General features: G+C 45.2%; 1 long non-coding RNA gene across 3 annotated transcripts in view; it reads right to left on the bottom strand.

Annotated features, from left to right (window-relative positions):
• The window catches only part of LOC149863110 (uncharacterized), a 70756-nt gene that overhangs the window by 33037 nt on the left and 15351 nt on the right, over window positions 1-22368 (bottom strand). For all 3 annotated transcript variants that reach the window (XR_016442857.1, XR_016442855.1, XR_016442856.1), the window contains exons 2-3: window positions 10120-10285; window positions 9241-9347 (exon numbers count right to left, since the gene is read on the bottom strand). This is a non-coding gene — a long non-coding RNA (uncharacterized LOC149863110). The remainder of the gene's footprint in view (window positions 1-9240; window positions 9348-10119; window positions 10286-22368) is intronic.

The raw sequence follows: 22368 nt of genomic DNA, 5'->3' as shown, positions 1-22368 counted from the left end.
GGGTCTTGGGCCCTCTGAGTCTTCTGAAATCAAAAGAAAGACCGATATTGTGTTAACAGGCTTTGGATCACCACTTCCGTGACTGAAGGGAAAGTGTGGAGGATCCCTGGTACTCTAAGCAGCACAGGCAAGTGGTTATTTTCACTGAACATATCAGCTCTCATTAGCTCTGTCATAGTTTAGGTGTAATAGAGGTTGTCACTAAGCTAAAAGGGATTTTACTGAATGTCTTCTGCTATGCCACATTTATAGTCACTTCATTTAATGCACTAGTAGAAGGTGATCAGGAAGCAGGAAAATGAAGTGGTGAATAAGTACTGAATAAAAGAAATAGTCTAGACAAATGTGGAGTTTCACCACACCCTTTAAAGCAAGTCAATTGAAAGACAAGGAAATTACCACCAAAAACATTGAGACTTCAATCACTTGCCCAAGAACCATCTAAATTAATCACTTACAGGGCATGTCTACACAAGATGCTAACTGTACAGTAGCCTAATAACACTGCACAGTAGTGTGCCAGGGAAAAAATGTACTAATATACTACTGTCCAGTAGTATTAGGCTGCTGTGCAGTAAGCGTCACTACAAACCCGTGCGCCAGCACTATTGCACAGTAGCACAAGTTATTGCACATTGATTTAATATTTGGTTACCCAAAGCACTAAATTTAATGCACACTAACTACAGCACGTAAATGAACATGCAAATATGCCCACAGAGACCTAGAAAAACATAGGAATCTGGACTCTTACTTTCATGACTTGCTTTAACCACTCCTTGTGATGTTATTACATGTACTGCTTGTGTTTGAATAGGTAGAAATGAACTTCAGTGTACTTTGGACACTAACAAGCCTGGTAACATGAATGTGGGTAGGCAGATATACTGCCTTCTTGCTGACCTGGGTGAACTCATGATTTTGGAGTTTCAGAGCTGCTCTAAAATTAGATCAGAATATGCAATGTGCATTTCTCTTAAAAAGTCATTAAAGGAGGGTCATTTTAATTCTCAGCTGGTGTTAATCAGCATAGCTTCACTGAAATCTTGGGGACAGTGCTAAGGACCTGGCATGAACACCTGGGCATTTATTAAGTTTCAGTTTCCTGAAACTGAGTTTCATTTATATTTTCGCAATGATTCATGATAAGTAAATCATGGTTAGTAAACCCCATGGGAGGTGACACATATTCTTTATAAGTTCTGATAAAAAGAGAGATGTTTTTTCCATTAACCCTGTTGCCAGTTGTAGTCAAATAACTTGCCAACAGAAATAACAAAAAATACTATGGATAAAGAATTTCTGACAAGAATAAACTGGAGTTTTCTTTCCAGGGCAAATACAAATCCATATGTTTAGTCCCATAACAAAACTTTAAAAAAGTAAAAGGCTCTAACTATGCCTTTAAAGCATAATGTCTCCAAGAACACTGTAATGAAAGGTTAGAAATGTGGGGCATATTAGCCATGTCTCCATATGTGTTTTACTGCAGAATGGACTAATTAACTGTGGAGTAAAACATCACCATCTACACTTGCAACAGTATTAGGCCACAGTAAACTAATTTATGGGGACTATTTTAGGCTGGGGTAATTTACTGCGATTAAACACATGTGTAAACACTGACTGCTAGCATAAATTACACCTAGTCAGCCCAGCCAACCAGGCACCAGGCTCCTGCCTGCCGCCCAGCCACACAGCTCTGCACTTTCAGCACCCTTGTGCCCCAGCCAGCCCCTCTGTGGCTGTCTGCTGCCATCCAGAGCCCAGGGCTGAACCCCTATGCCCCCTGACAGCCTGGGGCTGCTCTGGCCCAGCTTAAATTGCTGCTGTCCCAGGCCCACATGTAGACACTGCAGCTGGGAATAGTTTACTCTGGCTCAAACTGCTCCAGAGTTTACTGCTTCACATTAATTGCATATGTAGACACACCTATTGAGTGAAACCCTGCCCTTTTCTAATGATGTCCCCACCTACTTTAACTCTGCCTTACCCTTTCTCTTCCCTCATTTACAATGTACAGAAAATGAGCTCCACAGCCCTTTGGTTCTCTAATTTGTTACAGGTATACCTATCCTAGTATAAACATAAGCCTTTGTTCCTTCCATGAAAGTGCTGTGTTTTCATTCTGCAGATGCTGATTTTCTCTACATGGTTGCTAAATAGAAGTCATAGTCTCAGACATAAGATGCACAGCTTTTCTGAGAGGTCTTCAAAAGTTTTGGCCCATTGCAAAACTGGCATATGGAACAAGAGACTTCTTTGTGTGATTTGTTTCAACAGCAACTTCTATGATTCTGTACTACTGTACTATGATGAAAAAAGCCATAAAGCACAATGGCTTTTACTGTAGCTTCACTTAAGGCAATTGTTAGGATCACTGATAAAATGTAACTATTGGTTCTCAGGGAATAAGATAGCAGTAGTTGTTTTCCTCAGAATCATGCTACAGGGACAGACTCAAAGAAATCTGGCTGTGTTGTCTGAAAATACAATGCTTTCTGACTTTCCAGCTGACCTGAAGAGTTTTGAGTGGGAATGATCTTAGTCTGTTTAAATACAAGGACAATGACAGCACAGGAGGTGTGGGACTTCTGGTCCCAAGCTGTGGTTAAGCTATGAGAGACCTTGGAAAGAACAGGCCTTGATGTGTGGTGAATGACCTAATGAGAAGGGAACAGGCATTGCTGACTGCTATGCAAGTTGGTAAGAAATGTAAAATATAAAAATACACTAATGGGCAGAGAAGGGAGTGTTAGGAGTGCAGAAATAAATTAATGAGGATAGGTGCTGAGATAAAAGCAGTAAAGATGCCATGTGCACAAAGGTACAAGTTAAAATGAGCATTTTGGCAAAAGGACAGGTAAACTATGGTGTGAAACTTGGGTATTTCAAGAACACAGAGAATGATAGCAAGCAAGAGCTACCTAAATTCACACCTCCTGAGGGCAGCAAGAGGAATGCCTCATGGGAGCACACATACTGTTAATATGTGAAAACATATTAAGAGTAGTTGGGCTCTACTTTGCAAGGTATATCAGTCTCCTGGTGAACCTTAAATAAAAGGAGTCAGTTCAATTCTATTCAGATCTTGAATGTACTCAGTCAACCTTGCTGTTTGTGTGACCCACAAGTCAGCAGTAATTAACTCACATCGTATGAACTCTTAATCACTCAGGGCTGCAGCCTTCTATTTAGGTAGTTCTCTAAATCATAGTCCCCAACCAATAGTTTATCCAAAAACATTACACTATCAGGATACCCAAAAATATTTGGAACCTTCCCTTTACTACTGCATTTCAAGCCATGCCCAACAAGAAGATTTTCCAATAAAAGAACATCTCCCCATTCCCTCCTTATCTAATTGGGCATGCAATTTGCTGCTTCCAATTAATTCTCTTGAGAAAAATAACATCTGTCTCTGAAATGTAATAGCACTGTGTAACAGAGAGCCTGGGGCTCTCTGTTCCTTTAAGGGAAAAGTAGCCCAGCCAGGGAGCTCTGCAGGTTAGGCAGGAGACAGCATTTCCTGTTTTGCGGGGGCAACAGGCCTAAGGAGGCAATTACCAGGCACCTGCAAGCGGCCTGCTGACCAGAAGTAGGCAGGGTTCTGGGGGCATATAAACTTGAGGCTTGGAATGGCAAGCCAGTCTAGCACTCCCAGCTGCACAGTAGGAGCTCCTGTCCAGGGATGACAGACTGCCTGCTTTGCTGCCTGCAGGAACACTGAGGCTTGGGGTACTCACAAGAAGCCCAGGCTGGGAGGTGTGCCAGCAAAGGGGCGAAGAAAGGTTTGCCCTCTTAAAGGGGCAGAGGGCTGTTTCCATTGTTGTTGTTTATGTTACAGCCCAGGTGCTTATGTTTGTGTTACTGTTTATACCAGTGCTTTGGGTTGGGACTGTAAGGGGAGGTTTACGGAGGTCCCATTAGTGCCCATGGGGCACGCAATAGCCTTGAAGGCTCAAGGCTCGAGCATCTATTGAGCCTCGAGTGGGCGGAGAGTGCAAGGCAGCAGAGAGACGGGTCTGGGACACAACACCAGAGTGGGGTGCAGACACACAGGGGCCTAGAGCCTGGCAGACAGAGTCAGGGGCCCAATGACCAGAAAGGACAAATGGAAGCTCGTGCCTTAAGGCCAAGTCTGATACAGTGGGCCCAGGCTAGCAGGCCTAGTTGAAATAAAGAGGCGGAGGCCAAGGAGGCTGAAGCCCCACAGAGTGACTAGGATAACACCCATGAGGCTTAGGGTGTGATGTAGGGGAGGATTTAGAGCCATGCAGTTACCCCTTAAGGCTTGAGGTGCCCTCTTGTAGCAGAACTATGCAGCAAGGCCCAGCAAGGGGTCTAAGGACAAGTAAAGCCTGGTGAAGGGCCTGGGTGCAGGCAGAGGCCAGCAGGATCCAGTTGGACTGAGGCCGCATGAAGGCCTGTGGGCAGCCTCTCTATTCATTATAATCCCATCAAGGTGTGGCAGGCGAGACCGGAAGTTGCTCTAGGGCTCACAGTTGTAGAGCCATCAGAGGCATCACAGCTACCCCTGGGACTCCGACCTTGTTATACGCAGGTAGCTCTGTAGATGATTAGAAATATGAAAAAGAATATTGTTAGCATATAAAGATTTTTTCTGGTATGTTTGCTACAGTTAATGCTCTTAATTGTGTTTTCCAATTCAATCCTAGTAGCCAAAGGCTCAATGCATAAGGCAAATAAGATGGGATAATTGGCCTCTTTTCACTATAAATTAAGTAGGCAGTAAATACAATTTGAGCTAAGAGATCACTACGTAGCAGTTTAATTCACTGAAGAGTTTGCCAAAATTAATTTCTCAGGTGTTTCTATCTATCCTGCTGTATCAAATTAAGTCAAATGTGTCCAGAGAGGTGGGACCTGTATCATTCTCCTCCATATCTACATCTGACTTAGAAGCATCCTAACAGAGGATAGGTATATCAAGGAGGAATAAGACTACCCTGAGCCACGAAGTTTCCCTGCTCTTTCCTACTCTTGGGAATATGGCTTAAGAAAGGATACTTCTGTAAGAACAGGTTCAGTTGGAATAAGCTTTGTAGAAAAAAATTACTGATAAGATTTAGAGTGAAGTTAGTCATTTATTAGTCCTGCACTGGTACTTTGTGACTTAAGACCTACAGCTTCTTGAACACAAGTGAAATTCATTGCTGCAGATCCCCTTTGACTTCACAACTCACTTATAGCCATAAAGTTGCAAGATCAAGGTCTTTAAGTATAAACCTTCTAGGGCAAAATTGTCTTCGACTGTAAAGCACCCAGAATACCTAGTGGTCCTGATTAGAACCTTTGGATGCCATCTAGGGCTGACCCAGGTAGGGATACTGTGTGCACTTGTACACCTTTGCTCTACCCAAACTTTAAAACCAATTGCCTTGGAGGGGCAGACACATTTCTATTTAGACAGTGCTGAGAGTCAACTGACTTCATAGCTCATTATAATCGACCTGATTCCTGCTAATTTATCTTCGTTGCATAGGTTTTAATGACCTCTCCATTTTAATGGTCTTTAATTTTGCTGTCTGTTAGTCTTTCCTGGTAATGTCTCTCTCTCTTATTTCATAGCCCCATAGACCTTTTTTAGCTCTAGCTAGCTAAAAGTGTTAATTCAGGTATAGAAATGACTGACAGTGAAGTATTAGAATCACTGTCAAGACACTAAAGACAACTAGGTTTTGTTTTATGAATTTGAATAAGAGATACACTTGACTACAGGGCTAATGAAACAATAACTTTTGACAATTTTGACCAATTTTGGCTAGTTTCTCATGTTTTTAAATTACATATATAATCTAGGAAACTAGTAACGTTCCAATAAAAGTATATTTGTTTTTGCTTTGATCTTAAATTGAGGCCAGGTAAAGACATATTTTTATTGGTGTAAGTGATTGGAAACCAGTCTATGGCCAGAAACTCCTGGAAGACCATTTCAGGCTCAACTTTAGGAAAAACTTCTTCACGGTCAGGGTGTACAGACTGTGGATTGAGCTCCCTCCAGAGGTGGTGCAATCACCTACCCTGGAGATCTTCAAGAGGAAACTGGATGATCACCTTGCTGGGGTCACCTGACCCCAGTTGGCTTTCCTTCCTGGTGCAGGGGGCTGGACCTGATGATCTTCCAAGGTCACTTCCGGCCTTACAGTCTATGAATCTATGAATGTTACTATACCTGTAACAGAACATAAGTTTGGCACACAAACGGGTTTAAAAATGCTGGAACCCAGTCTAAGATTTGCCCCCCATAAATGGTGAATGTGTGTTCTGTTTGCTAACAATCTAAGCTATGCTGTTTATAGAAAATTGTGCAACTTGGATCAATTCCACCTCCAGCTTTTTGAATGTCTATACCTAGCCTGAATGTTTAAGTGTTAGGCCCCCAGCATCTTAGTAAAGCTTCTAGTTTCTTTTCAACTGGAGAAAAATGTGTTAGGTTATATGTGAAGATTCACTACACCATTTGCACCCTAATTTTCAAAATCCTAGATCCTCCCTGGATGCTACCATAATGAAGCAAATACCCACCGACTAGCTTTCTTAAACTTAGGATGCTGAAAAAGTCCACTTCATATGCAGTCTATATACTCCTGTATATAATCCAGGTCCTAATTTTATTAGATGATCTAGTAGGTACTTATTATATTCTAGACCCTTTAGTACTACAGATCCTATACCATGCCAGTGTAAATAGATACAATTCCAATAACTTCAGAGTTCTGTTTTCAGATACTACCAAACAATGCACACACACACACACACGTATTATATATATATATTATTATGATGATGTTGCTGTGAGTTGGACAGCGGGTAGATAAGATTCAGCCATTTTGATTAAAAGTCAAAGGAAAATAAAGCCCTGCATTCTGCTTATTAACAGTTTATTTGGCTACCTACTTTACCAAGCTTTACCATTCAAATTGTTTTTGGAAAGCCACTTTGCACATTGCCTTCAAGCAATAAGCCACAAAATGGACTACTTGTCCTGAATTTAATGTAACTTTTGCCATCTATTTTATGGAAGCAGGATCAAATCCAAAACATAGTCCCAAACAGAAAATAAAGAGTATCAGCTATAAAACCATAACCTATTTAGGCTACTCTAACTGTGATGTCTTTTTGGCTTGTCTACATAGGAAACTGATCAGCATAGATACAGCAAAGTAGATATTCCATTATCAATAGAGTGATGTAACTGTCTTGTGTGGCTTTTCTACTCTGGAATAAAAGTGACTATCAACAAAAGTTATAACTGTTCCAGAACAAAATATCCACACAAGGAAGCTATAGCAGAATAGCTAGGCCAGTCAATCTTCCCATGTAGATAACCCTAAGCAGAAAAGATATCTATGTAATAGAGTTGTCAAAAAGATTTTAAAATGTGATTGCAATTACTTGCATGATTAAAAAAATTAGTTGCAATTAATCGTGATTTTAATCACACAGTTAAAAACTCAAAATGAGGTGCAGAAAAACTCAAAGTTATGCAAAATGATGCAGATACTTTGTATGGTTGGGGGTGGGGTCTGTGTGTGTCAGGAGGGAATTTGTGAAGGTGTAGGGGGCTGTGGGTGTGTGTGGGGGGGGGGGGTTGGAGCCTGGGAAGGGGTGTTCCCTCATAGCTGGGCAGGATGTGGGGTCCTGTGGGTCAGGAGTGAGGGGCAGCAACAGGGTTGGGGGGCTGTTGCTTGGGAGTGAAGAGAAAACACACAAATACACATATACCATCCAGCAGGTAAGTTTGCAGGGGGAAGGGGCATGGGAGGAAGACTGAGGCCCATACAATGAGGGAGGGAGTGGGCCAGAGGCTGGTGCAGTCACTAGGGTGAATGGGGCCCCGGGCCTGTGGCAGGCTGTGGGACAGAGTCATGGCCTATCCAGGTCTGCGGGGGGGAGGGGGGGAGGGGTGCTCCCGCCACTGTGCACACCCATGGGGGAGGCACAGGGGCCACATGCTCTCCAGATCTGTGTGTGGGACGGAGATGGGCTGCCACTGTGGGCTGGGGCTCTGCACCCCACTGCCATTACCCCAGGAGACCGTGCTGTGTCTCCTGCCATCAGGTGGGCAGGGGACACAATGCAGCCAGCACGTGGCTCCCGGGGCAAAGGAAGTGGGGCACAGATCCCCAGCACACACTGGTAGCCCACCTCTCCCTGCATACAAATCCAGGGGGCACTTCCCCCTGGGCCTCTCCCAGGGGTGCAGGCAGCAGCAGGACACCCCCCCCATGTCCCTGGACAAACCGCAGATCCATCCCATGGCCAGCCACAGCCCCAAGGCCCCATTCACCCCAGCCCCTGTCCCATTCTCTCCCTCACTGTGGGGGCCTCAATCAGCTACCCCGCCATTTCCCCCCTATGCATCTTCTCCTTCACAGACTTGCCTGCTCGGTGCTGCCCCACATGCTGCCAGGCTGTGTTCCTGGTCGCCTGCAGGCTGCAGCTGTGTGTCTCTGTCTGTGCACACCCCCGCCCCACTGCTGCAGCCACCTGGAGCTCGCACCCAGGCCACCCTGCAGTCCTCTGCACTGCCACCACTGCCCCATGGGACAGCCTGGAGGTGCCAAAGATGGCAGTGGAGCAGAGCCCAGGAATGGGCTCCAAAACCACATGCATGATTACTGCATTAAAAAATGTAATGCGAACGATTAATCATGTGTGTTGATTGCAATTAATTGACAGCCCTAGTATGTGATGCTTGCTATGCAGATTTAAATAGCAATCAGATCACAGAGCATGCTGCAGTTCTGTGGAAGTGCAGTTCTGTGGAAGTTCATGGAAGTTCTGTCGTACCTGAGAACTTCTTGCCCTTGAAAGCATAAAATTCTAACCACCCTAAGGACCATCACAGTGATTAGGATAAGTTTTATCCTTAAAGGCTCTTATTTCCATGCATAGAAGCTTCACCCAGACAGAGAACATCCTTCTCCTAACCAGGTTCCTGCCTTCTGTAGACATGAGGTGGGACATACTTCTGTTTGCACAGTTGTGTAAATATCATCATGACAGACACAATAGTTTTATGGTCTCACCTGAGACTGACATAAATAATTCCCATATAACTGTTACATCTGCATGTTCCCACAGAGGTAAATGGAGCAAATACACTGCAGGTTTAACCACATTTCAATCAGAATTAAAGTTACTATGATATAGGTCCCTCATAGAAGCAAGCAGGTTTAGTGATGCATGTTCCAGAGCGGCAATTCTTCCTACCATTTTAAAATGGTTGATGGTTACATTTGTCCAAAGCTTGAGTTTACAGTTTTCAGTCTGTGTCAGCTTTGCCTTCCATCCGCTGGGTTAAGGAGGGAGAAGCAGCTCTGTAAAGGACAAAATCCAGATATTATGATTTCATAACGTTTACTTGGTTGGCAAGCTGAGACAAGACTTTTCTAGCTATCAGCACTACAAGCTGAGTCTGGTATCTAAAAATCGAGCTGTTCCTTCTCTTCTGTGTGTCAACAATACTGAACTAAATGGAGGAACTGGTAGGGCTAAACTGTCATCATAACCAGGAGTAAATGTTACTTGTGGCTCTTAGTTACTTCTGAAATCTCTTTACCTTTGGAAAACCAGATTTCACCAACCAACATGCCCACATACATTAAACATCCATCCCTTTGCTGTCTTCCCTGTAGCCAAACTCCCAACCATCTACAGCAGGGCTGGGCAAAATGTGGCCTGGGGGCAGGATGCAGCCCACCAGGCCATTCTATCCGGCCCGTGGGGCCTCTAAAAATTTTAGAAAATTAATATTTATCTGCCCCGGGCTGCCTGTCATGTAGCCCTCGATAACTTGCCAAAACTCAGTAAATGGCCCTCTGCCCAAAATAACTGCCTGCCGCTGATCTACAGCATCCAAACTCTGCTGATTACTCTTTGAACAATGGTGGTGAACAGAGATTCTGGAATTAAGTCAGATGAGTTTTATTGGTAAGGCTTTAGTCACAATTAGATTAATCTCCCTCTTCAAAGAAGCTGACGGCACTAGACATCTACAATGACATACTGGACAGAAAGTGATGCCCCTGAGCTTAGAGCGAGGTGTCAAGGGTAGAGAACAGGTTCTGTGAGGACTAAGATGTACCTCACCTTTTGTAGGGGAAAAACATCTCAGACCAATCAACCCACAAGCTGGCTTCATTTCACTTATCATGACAGGAGCCCTGCAGGACTGCAGTAACCTCTGTTGGTCCCGTGAAAAGCAGGGTGAGGAGAATCTATGGTGGGCTGCTAGATTATGATGTTATTTTCACACCTAGGTATGAACAATAGGAAAAACAATATGGGTTTACAAGTTTAACTCAGTCAGATTCCCTATTAAACGTAAGGACGGAGAGGCAATAACAAAGTCCTTTATTTGTGGGCTATAGGAGTGGTACAATATGCTGTTTTGGGTTTCATTAAGGGTGAATAAGCTCCTTACACGCTCTCCAGGAGAAATAATCAGCTTGGATTATACTGGGAAACCTTTACATTCTTTCTCTCTCTTAAGTAACTTTAATACCAGAAATTTTGCCGGCATAAGTAAAAGGTATAAAAAAGATTTACAAACCTCATTAATCTCTGGAGTAACTGTACTACATCTAGGGATGATTTTCATCCTCCACATTTAAGCTATTGGTAAATTAAGAGTATTTTTTAAAATGCAGTAGTTGCTATGGTAAGAGTGCATACAATGGCCACATAAGCCTCAAGACTGTGATTTATATTGGTAAGAGTGATATTGCTTGCTAAATATGTGGGGTGTCAACACATGTGTACCTCTACTAATAGTTATGTATAGATGCAAGAGTCTATATTCAAGAGGCCCTTCCAGTCCTATGTTCCTGCTCCAGTCTATAACCAAAGGCAAGAGGTTGCTCTCAGATTTCAAGGAAAGAAGGCCACCACAAGACCCATGCAACATCTGAGGGAAGTGACCCTCTCAGCAGCACGGAAGCGGAAAGGGATCTCAGAGTCATAGTGGACTCCAAGATGAACATGTGTTGTCAGTGTGACAAAAACATTAGCAAAGCTAACCGCACTTTATCGTGCATCAGTAGATGCATGACAAATAGATCCAAGGTGATACTTCCGTCTTCTCTATGTGGCATTGGTCATACCGCAGTTAGAGTACTGCATCCAGTTTCGGGCGCCGTACTTTAAGAAGGATGTGGACAACCTTGAGAGGGTCCAGAGGAGGGCCATTCATATGGGTAAGGGTTTGCAGGCCAAGCCCTATGAGGACTAAGGGGCCTGGACCTCTTCAGCCTCTGCAAGAGAAGGCTGAGAGGGGATCTTGTGGCTGCCCATTCATTAGGGGGATGCAGCAAGGGATTGGAGAGGCTCTGTTCAGCAAGACGCCTCTTGGGGTAACAAGGAACAATGGTCACAGACTGACAGACGGCAGATTTAGGTTAGATATGAGGAAAATTTTCTTCACAGTGCGGGTGGCCAAAATTTGGAATGGGCTTCCAAGGGAGGTGGTGCTTTCCCCTACCTTGGGGGTCTTCAGGAGAAGACTGGATAGACATCTGGCTGGTGTCATCCGACCCCAGCACTCTTTCCTGCAGGCAGGGCATCAGACTCGATGATCTGTTGAGGTCCCTTCCAACCCAAGCATCTATGAATCTAAAATCTCATGGAAGTGGCCCATATTATAGATGCCAGACAGGAGACTAGCAACACCTTTCTTTGGAAAGTCAGATTAGATGAAGTTGTACATTAGGGTGACTGTGGCTCACAGCTCTACTGTGCCCTCCTGGTTTATTTCTAATATAAATAGAGAGGTTGCTTAACTCTGGCCATGAAGATACATAAACACTCTGAGTCAGAAAGACAGCAACCTGGGAACAGCAACAAAAAGGAATAGACTTCATCCTCAAAGCTTTTGATTTGATTTGCAAAGTGCAAACGCTGCAGAAATCCTGATGGGAACAGTTAGCAAAAACTCTATAGCCCCACAGTGCTGCATTTTAAGAATTTTAATCCAGAGACATTTGGCATTGAGCAGATTGGCAGGACTAGCCTTGTTTGCCTTTCCTTTGTGCTTTCACTGAAGGAGTCTTTAGAAAGAAAAGAAGAGGGAAGAATGCTAAAAGAGCAAGAATGTTAATCCTTCCTTCTACAGCTCTATTTTGTGTCAGACCATGTTGTCTGCCTGGATTTGTGGAACCTAAATGCTGAAAGGCTCAGGTGGAACAAGTTTGATTTCCCCTTATTACAAACCCTGCTGGTTACACTAAGGTCCACCTACAAATCATACACTTCGGAGGCAGATCCAGGTAGATACACCAGGAATAAAGATATAGGCCATACATGGAGGGTAGGTAAAATACCAAGAAGAAATAAACAGTTGAAACCCCAGCCTTTTAAAACAAATCAGTACTTACAGAAAAAAATCTAAGGATCAGAAAAGGGGTTTTTAATACCAACAGCCTTTCTTTTTTTTTGTTAAGGAAAGGTTTTCGTGTCCCAAGTTAAATCAGTCAGATCAACTGCAAATCTGTGACAAAAAATTGTGGACTCGATATTGACGTTGGATTTATGACACATTACAACATGCCTGACATCTGATTCACCAGGTACCTGCCAGACCTAACCTCTTACATTGTTCTTTTCCCCCACCTTTTCTCCCATCCCCTACTTTTCTGCCCTTTGTCTTCCTAATTTCCCACTATTTCCTTTTTCACAGCCTCTTTCCTACCTTGAATTACTACCACTATAGTGTCTCCCTCTGGCCTTTCCCCCACCTTGCTTTTTTCCCCCTCCCTTCCCTGCTTTACCTTTTGTCTTTCTCATTTCTACCTATTTATAGTCTCACTGACATCCTGCCATACTTTTAGCTTCTCTCATTCCTTGGAGTCTCAGACCAACAGAGACTCCCTGTGCCTGTAGAAGTGTGATTGTGCCAGAAAGCTTGCTAAGAACCTTTTTCCAACTACTCAGTTGGTTTAATAAAAGATATCACATCTACACAAAGTACCTCACCTGCCTAAATCTGTGCGAGTCATTCAAGAACCACATGTTGCTCTGCTACTGACAAGCATCCTCCACCCCTGCCTGGGGCTTCAGATACTTCTAAATCTTTTGGCAGGCATCCTACGTGCAGGCCCAAGCCGGGACACTTGGAGTTTGGATGCCCACGAGTTTCGCTTGCCCTCAGCCATATGGCTGCAGAAATAAACTAGGAAGGAATCCCCCATTTCCATAAAGTCAGTGTATAGCTGAGATCTTCTCACTGGAAATGAAAGTGGGAGGCTAACTATGCATTACCTCAGTCAAGGTACTACCCCCTGCCATGTTCATGGTTTTCCCAGGACAGTAGGAAAACCACCTTGGTGGTAATGGTATTTCCCCTGGCAGGTAAGCATATACCAACAGCCTATATGCATCTCTTTTCCCTGGGTATCTCTGTGACTGAGTCTGCTTCCCTTTTATCTTTGTGCCTCCCCCTTCTAATCACTCGCCTAATCTCTTTGTTTTAGATTTTCCACTAAGTGTATCTAGTCAAGGTTGGTGAAGTCAGTATGGTCAGTGATTAACTTCAAAAGGGACTGTCTGCATTGTGTTGTTAAGCACTGGTGTATGGTGCTGTTTATTTCCTCCCTTCCTGCATTTTGTGCTAGTTGGAATTAATGCCTGTGTAATCAACATAACAACCAGATTAGGACGGTATGCAGAAAACACCAGCCCCTTCCACATTCCTCTGAGGAAGAAATCATTATACCCAACCAGAAGCTGTGATCTCTAAATAAGTGTCAGTGTCTCAAGATAGATTTTCAAGCAAACAAAAATGTTTTCAGAAATAGTATTTACTCCATATCACACAGAGGTTGTGATGGCAAAGGCACCTTTAAAAGACAACGGGCAAAGAAAGAGCATAGTTTTGGATAATCTGTTGTTTAAACAATTGCCCTTGTCAGACTTCAAGTGCCTTCTCTCACCTGGGGCCAAATCTAAATAGAGACAACATGTATAATAGTTCAGCCTAGTTCTCCAATAACAAGCTCGTTTTCTTCTATTACTTCTATAGTTCACGTGACACCTACCTATCCATCTGCTGTCAAGGAGAACCTGTTGGCCAGACAGTGATCCTCTTGCTCATGTTCATTTGGTAGAAGTGAGAAAAGAACCAGACCCAAGGATTCTGCACATGCCACAGGCGACTGATGGGGGGGGCACGTGCCCCCCTTGAGATTGGCCCCGAACTCAGGATGGGGCAATTTTTTTGCCATGCGGGCCAGCAGCATGTTGGCAGAGTGGGGAGGGGGGCACTAAGTGGTGGGACAGAAGTATAGGAGTAGATATGGGGCTGTTGGCCCGCCCCCAGGCCCACCCACAAATTGTAGGTCGCCCCCACCCCCCCCCGGACTCAGGAGGCACCAGTCACCCCTGGTATATGCCCTGTTTTAAATGAAAATACAGCTGAACTTAGAACTCCTGGGGAACTTTCTCTTCCATGATCTTTTTATCAGTGTGAGGAAAGCCTTTCCCCTCCCTAGTCCACCACCCATCTCAGGAATGTGCCTGGTTGCAGGGAGTGGCAGCCAATGTTCCACAAAGTGCTTTGGGAGCTTTTGGGAAGACATGAGTGAGATGTTCAAGAAATGGCTTTTTGGATGATTGAATGCTGATGAAGAGGGCTTAATTCACAAACGCTTATGCTATACATTTCTGATTTAGTTAATCTATAAAATCTACCCTGCCTTCTGCTTGACTTCAGACTAACATGGATAACTACCTCGCTGACATGAAATAACCAAGACACAATTAATAATTTCTCCTTTCAGTTCCATTAGCGCAATTTTCCTGAGAACTATACAACAAACCAAAACTCTTGCAAGGGCAAAAACCACAATCATCCTGGCAGATAGTCTAAAACAAATTACAGCTTTCTAGCCAATTCTAGGTGACCCATTCTTGAGGTATGATTGATTAGTGACAAAAGAAAAGAGGGGTTTTAACTGAATTTTGTATTGACAATTTCTTTTTCTGAAAAATATTCCTAAATTTGACACTTTTAACAATAAGAAAACTCATCTAGAATCAAGTCAGGTTTATGCCTCTTAAGATTTTAATTGAGTACTCTGTTTCCATTCCCTGCCATACCTAGGGTTGCCATATGTCTGGTTTTCCCAGACATATCCTCTTTTTTGGACCTCTGTGCTGCATCTGGGCAGGTTTTTAAAAGAAGAGCAAATGCCCAGGTTTCCTGCTGTCCTAGGTGGGTTGCTTGGGGCTGGGAGCAGTGGGCAAGGTGATTGGCTATTGGGGGTCACGTGCTCCCTGCATGAGCTCCAGCAACCAGGTAGAGAGGGGGAGAGGGAGAGAGAGCGGGAGCCAGGCTGGGCAGTAGGGCTGAGGGGCAGGGGTTGTGGGTTGGGAGTGAGGGGCACCTGCAGGGCTGGAAGGGGCGCAAGGGGCTGCAGATCAGGAGTGAGAGGCACAAAGGACGGGACAGGAGTGGGGGGCAGGGTACTGCTGTTTGGGAGTGAGGGGCAGCAGCACGGCTGGGGGCGGTGGCTTGTTAGTGAGGAGCAACAGAATGGGTAGGGGCAGGGCACCAGCATATCACTGCTCCCCCCCCACCACCATACTCCCTGGGCTCAAATATCTCCTACCTCATTGATGCAGGGCAGAAGACATTGGTCTTAGCTCTTCTCAGGCTAAGCAGTTCCTTCTTTGGCCCATCCAAGCTTACAGCAAGCACCTCTGTTGGACCAGCACAGCTACCTCCACTGGAAAGTCCCAAGTAAGGTCCCTAAGCAAGTGCAGCAACAACACACCAGGAACTGAATCAGTTGCCTCTGGAGCTAAAAATGAGGAACTATAGCCTGAGCTAAAGCTCTGTACTTGGGAGTGTAAGGGGTAGAATGAACCTTTAATACTCTTCACCATGCTATGCAAATACAGGAGCCAACACCAGACCTCAAGCCTACCCCACTGTCTGCTGCCCCAGACCTTTTCATGCTTTACCTTTCCTAGGGTCTTTATTTTCTCTTTTCTAGCACGCTTGTCTCTAAACCTGCTCACAAGTCTTTCTGAAACAGAACCAACACCTTGCATTATACTGTCCTGCAATCACCTTCTATAGAGTGCCATGCCACACCTCCCTTCCACCGGCATTGGAGAGGCCTCACCTGAAGTAGTGTGTCCAGTTTTGGAACCCACACTTCAAGAAAGATGTGGGGCAATCAGAAAGAGTCCAGCAGAGAGCAACAAAAGCTATTAGAGGTGTAAGAAACATGACCTAGGAGGAAAGGCTGAACTAGGATTATTTAGTCTGAGGAAGAGAAAATCAAGGGTGGGGGGATCTGGTAACAGTCTTCAAATATCTAAAGGATGATAAAGAGGATGGAGATATATTTGGTCTGTGTCTATAGGGGGCAGAACTTGAGGCTCAGGCAGAAATTACATTTGTTGGCTACTTGAAAAGCACTCTACAGCCATGCCCTACCAGGAGAGCATGACTGCAGAGCACTCTGATTGCATGACAAATTAATCCTCATTGCACGAAGGTTCAAATGAAGGTGCTCCAAAGTGAAGCAACTTCATTAACCTGTCTGCTCTGGCAACTGGGCTGCTGCAGCCCAGACCTGTCCCCAGTGCTGTCTCAGGATGGGAGGGAGGGAGAAGGAGAGTAGGGAGCTTAGTGTTTGCCCAGCCTGAGGCGGGTGCTCCAATCTACCTGTGTCCTCTCAGGCCAACACTAATCTGAGCTCCCCCCACTCCTTTCTTCCCCTCCTCCCCATCCTGAGACACCACTGGACCTGGAGGGGGCGGAGGGCAGGGCTAAGGGAAGAGGCTGCCAGCATGCAGCTTCTCACACTGGATCAGCTCCGAATTGGAGCCTGATTCCTTCGCCCTTATGACTCAACAGCTAATGTCTTTTGGGTTGGGAAGATCAATCTGACTCCTGGTGCTTTCTGTTAAGTGCCATAGGTTAGACTGGGAAACTACACTTCTGTTTGCACCTTGGGAGTAATGGCATTAAACTGCAACAGAGGAAATCTAGGTTAGAGATTAGGAAGAACTCATCACTATGAGACTGGTTAAAGATTGGAACAGGCTACCTAGAGAGGTTGTGGAATCTGCATCCCTGGACATTTTTGAGAAGGTTAGATAGCTTAAGAAGGTTTAATACCTGCTTCAGTAGTGCAGTGGATCAGTACATGATACTTATTGAAAGTTCCTGGGGAAGTGACATGAAGGTTGTGAGTTCAGTGTGGGATCGGGGACTCTTCAGCCTGAGGAAAAGAAGGCTGAGAGGGGACCTGGTAGCAGCTTACCACTATACTAGGGGAGTACATCAAGGGCTCGGTGAGCAACTGTTCACCTGGGCACCTGAGGGGAAAACCAGGAGTAATGGCCACAAACTCCTGGAAGACCATTTCAGGCTCAACGTTAGGAAAAAACCTCACAGTCAGGGTGTTCACACTGTGGAATAAGCTCCCTCCAGAGGTGGTACAATCACCTACCCTGGAAATCTTCAAGAGGAAACTAGATAGTCACCTTACTGCGGTCACCTTGCCAATTATCTTTCCTGCTTGGTGCAGGGGGCTGGACTCGATGATCTTCCAATGTCCCTTCTGGCCTTACAATCTATGACTATCATAGAATCAATGAATCTATGAATAGACACTTGGTTGGGATGCTTTAATCAGGGGTGATCTTGCCTTGAGAAGAGGCCCAGACTAGGTGACCTCTTGAGGTCCCTCCAGTCTTACTTTCCTGTGATTCTATGATCCTATAATAGATCACATACTATCTGTGCCACACCTCTCCTCCATCTTGCCAGATCACATCCCCCTGAACTCCCTCATCTAGCAGTACTAGGAATGAGACATGGTTCACCTCAACACCCTGTTAAAACAAGGATTTGGATTTTTGTTAGTTCAAAACTGTATCAAGAAGCCAGACTGATAAGGGATTGGAAGTACTACGTAGCAGAACAGAGAAGAAACAGAGAATGTAGCTTTCGGAAGAACAATCGTTCCCCTAACACTAACACATTCTTTGTTCTGAGTTAGAAGGGGGATCAATTCTTCCCATGATGTTTTATTATTGCCACCTGATAGAAATTTCTTTTACAAAATTTCATGCTACAGTGGAGTTCATATTTTCAAATTTGACCCTGGAGTCTCACTCTTTCTTTCTCATTTCTTTAGTGCCTGTGTGCTTCAATATGGCCATTACTGCTAACTTAATCTTCCCTGACTATCTGCCTGCTATAGCAGGTGCATTTTTGCATAATCATTTTCCTACCCTCAGTATGTAAGGACCAGTTTTCTCACGTCTATACAGATGGTGTTCTTACTGATATTATCAGATCAAGTTCATCAGCTTTCTCAGAAACCAAAAAAGGTTACTTATTATTTTAAGCAAAGTCAAACCCTAGGAAATTGATCTAATTGAGTTGGTTTTACAATCTAACGCTGCCAAAGAGCTAGTTTTGTGGGATTACTGCAATTTGCAGGTATCAGTTCTTTATCAATTGTCTTTTGTGATAAATATTCCCAGATATAATCAAATGTTTTGTGTTTTTTATCTTGAATATCTCTTATAAATATTAAACTTCAACACTTTCAACTTTGTACTTTCCATCCCAGAGGAGGAACAGTAAAAATATGCAAATCTACAATTATCGCAGAGGAGAGGATAAAATAACATAGCTTATATAGCCAAGTTAGAAACAGTCCAAGGGACTGTTAAGTAGTTACACAGTCTTCATTTTGGTCTGCTTTAAAGATTTGTTGGGATTACAGCCCTGCGGGGCCACCCACCTGTACTGCTATGGCATTGTTATAGACAAGCCATGCCACCTTAAGTCATGGTTCTGTTTATCCTGATTTAACTGCATTGGCATGGATTGGAGCATTGCCTGTCTATGTTAATTGATACAAGGGAAGTTATATAAATATCTGCTCTCTGGTAGCTGGACCTCGAGCTAAGGGCAAGGTCTCTCCTCTAGTGCTGTGCAGCTTTAGGTGAATTTCAAATTCTCTTGTATCTCTGTTCCTCTACCTAGTAAGCAGGGTTCATAGAACTAACTAAGCCTTCACTAATATAAGTTAGTTTGCCCCATACCCTACTGTGCATCATTGTTGCAGAAAGCCCACTATTCTGCCTGCAGCCCTTTACTTCATTATCATTTTTAATATTGTTGATTAGTCATTATTATTTTTATTCCTTTTTATTCTCATAGTGCTGCAGAGCCCTAGTAGTCCAGGACACCATGGTGCATCATAGCAAAAGAGAGTTTTAAGGAGCTATTTGGAGGATAAGATTGCATTTGTCACATCCAAAGAAAAGGAAATGGAGGTAATCTTGATAAAGATGAATTTTAGCTATGTGAACAGCTAGGAAAGGCTGCATCTAAGAGACGTTACACAGATTGAAATTACCAGTCTTAGAAACAGTCTGAATGTGAGGATCTAGGGAGATAATTGAAACTGGTAGAGCAGTGATATCAAGGAAGGAGGTAAGAGGCACAGACAGAAGTGACAATTTTTGCACAATCTGGCCCCTGGAAACGCACTACAGCCATGACCAAACACAAGTGCACAGCTTCAGAGCACTTTAAAAGAACCCATGACATTCTGAACCCTCACTGCATGAAGGTCCAGGTGAAGATGCTCCAAAATGATCCAAAATGGAGCATCTTCATTCACATATGAAGACATGTTCCAACTTCAGAATTGGAAAGGGGAAAGGAGAGGAGGGAGTTGAGCCTGGGATTTTTTCAGCTGGTGCTGGGGGGCAGAATGAGAGGATTGGAGCCCCCCGAGTTGACAATACAGCCAGGGTTAGGAGGACTGAAGGGCAGGGCTAGGGGAGAGTGGCTGCCGACTCACAGCCACTCCAAATTGCAGCTGAATCCCCCAACCTCTGGGACCCAAGAGTAAACATCTGTTGGGTCCGGGGAATTGATGCAAGTGATGGTGCTTCCTGCAAAGTACTGTGAGTTCCATCAGGGAGCTGCACTTCTGTCTGCACCTGCAGACAGAGGCTGGGAGGAAGCTTAAAGATTCTGCTCTTGTCATGTTGAGCTTATACTGAGAGCTAGATGCCCGTAAGGTATCAGAGAGACAAACCAAGGTTTTAATTTGGCCAGGAGGAAACAGGTTTTGGTATACAGCCTCTAGCATAATATACTTGTAATTCAATGGTCAAGACCAGCTGCTGCTGCCACTGATAAGAGAAATGCTGGCCTTACATCCTCATGAATGCAAAGCATGCTTGGGCTTGATCTTAGGTTTGCAGCCTGGACCTAGCTAGCTGTGCTTTCTAGTCAGGAGGAGCCTTCTTAGTCACAATGTATGGTTTCATGGATGTCTGGTGCCTCGAGTCAGAGGGGCATGTGCCCCGGTGGGCAATTCCACTGGCCGGGGGGGGGCAAAGGTCCCCCGGCCGCCGATCTCACTCACTGTAAAAGCGGCCACACCACTTCCAGAACTCTCGTGGCCACTTCCAGAATCGATGCAGCCGCTTTTGCTGGCAGCCCTGTTCCTCAGCCAGCGCTCACAGAGGGGGCACTGGTGCTCCTGCCTGCCCCCCTGCCTGCCGGCTAAACAGAGCGTGGCCTGACAGGGGGTGCACCGGCGCTCTCAGGGGATGCACATGCACCCTATACACCCTCTGCACGTTGCCCCTCTATGGTTTATAGGTTTCATTCTGTAGCAGGGCACTGAGGTGCCTGCTACTTGTGGTACAGCAGGTAAGGAGCCCAGCTGCGGGTCACCAGGGTAACCGGTAGGAGTCAGCTGACCGGAAGGGGCAGGGCTTGGCTCCTATATAACTCCCAGGCTGAGGCTAGGCATGCAGTTCCTGCAAGCAGCCATAGGATAAGGAGCTCCGCTGGATTGAGTGAGGAAAAGGAAGAGGCCCAAGTGACTGAACAATGTGATAGTGGTGAGAGATAGAGAAACCCTGTGATAGGCTCGGATGTCGTTATAGCCAGATGGCTTAGTTTATGTTATAGCAAAAGGGCTTGAGTTTGTGTTTACAGTTTACAACCAATGGTTTGGGTGAAGCTATTAGGGGTTGGAGGAGGCCTCACAGGGTTTCCACGGTAGTGTGGGGACCCCGGCGCCAGAGGGCACAGCATTTTGGGGTGCACGGACCCCAGCCCTACAGAAGGAGGGCAGTGAGAGAAGCCCCAGAGCAAAGGGGGCAGCGAGAGAAGCCCCAGACAGGGCAGCGATTGACAAGTGCCTGAGGGGCATGGTTGTGAGACGAGGCTGCAGAAAGCCAGAGTGCCGGATGGGCGCGGTTGCGAGACAAGGCTGCGGAAAGCCAAAGCGCCAGATGGGCGCAGTTGCGAGACAAGGCTGCAGAAAGCCAGAGCACCGGATGGGCGCGGTTGTGAGACAAGGCTGCGGAAAGCCAGAGCACCTGTGGGGCGCGGTTGCAAGATGAGGCTGCGGAAAGTCAGAGCACCTGTGGGGCGCAGTTGCGAGATGAGGCTGCGGAAAGTCAGAGCGCCTGTGGGGCGCAGTTGCGAGACGAGGCTGCGGAGAGCTCAAGCACCAGAGAGGACGCAAAGAGAGGGACAGACCAAACAACATCCGGTACATCTGCGGGGCTTGGGGAGTGGTAAAGGGGCGGTTGGAGCCATGCATAGCCCATAAGGCTGAGAAGCACCAAGACCCTATGACAGAGCAGGGACACTGCTAACAGGAAGACCTTGACCAAGAGGTTGAACGGCAGCCTCCTTTTTACTTATCTCTAAGACCAAGATGTGGCGGGCAAGATTTGAGGGTGCTTGGAAGCAAGCTTGGCACGGTAAGAGGGCGTGAGGGGGATCACAGCTACCCCTAGGACCCCTCCCTGTGACGCACTCTAAACGTAAGTCTTGCAACCTCAAGGGCTCAAAAACCATGAGTCCAGAACTAAAACTCATTCTCTTCAAAGTCACAACTCATTTTACATGGACTACCTGCAGAGTCCTTTTCCCTTCCCTTTTGGATTTTGTGCCCCTAGGTCAGTAGTTTTCAAGTTTTTTGGACTCAAGGCACCCTCTTTGAACTTGAGACACCCCTCCATGACTTTGTGAATTGAGTGGCACCGAATTTCAAAGACTGGTTTCTATATTACAGTGCTTACCTCTTTGCAGTGAGGATGGGGTGGGAGACTGGTTAGGCAATGACCTGCCTGAGCTTGCACTTATGTACTTATCTCCTCACACCATGCTTCATCTTTCAAAGGTTCTGGCAGCATCCTGGTTGAAAATTGCTGCCCTTAAATGCGCATAGGTGGTGTCTGACCAAACTTGTCTCCTCAACCATAAGAGCTAGGAACTCTCTTCTTTTTTCAGTGAAAGCTGAGATTCACATATGCTCATGCGAATCAAGGTGC

Source organism: Crocodylus siamensis, chromosome 6 (assembly GCF_052110815.1).
Source record: "Crocodylus siamensis isolate JL-2025a chromosome 6, ASM5211081v1, whole genome shotgun sequence".
NCBI lineage: Eukaryota > Metazoa > Chordata > Crocodylia > Crocodylidae > Crocodylus > Crocodylus siamensis.
Note: the sequence above shows the minus strand (reverse complement) of the source record. Positions and strands in the feature narration are given on the sequence as shown.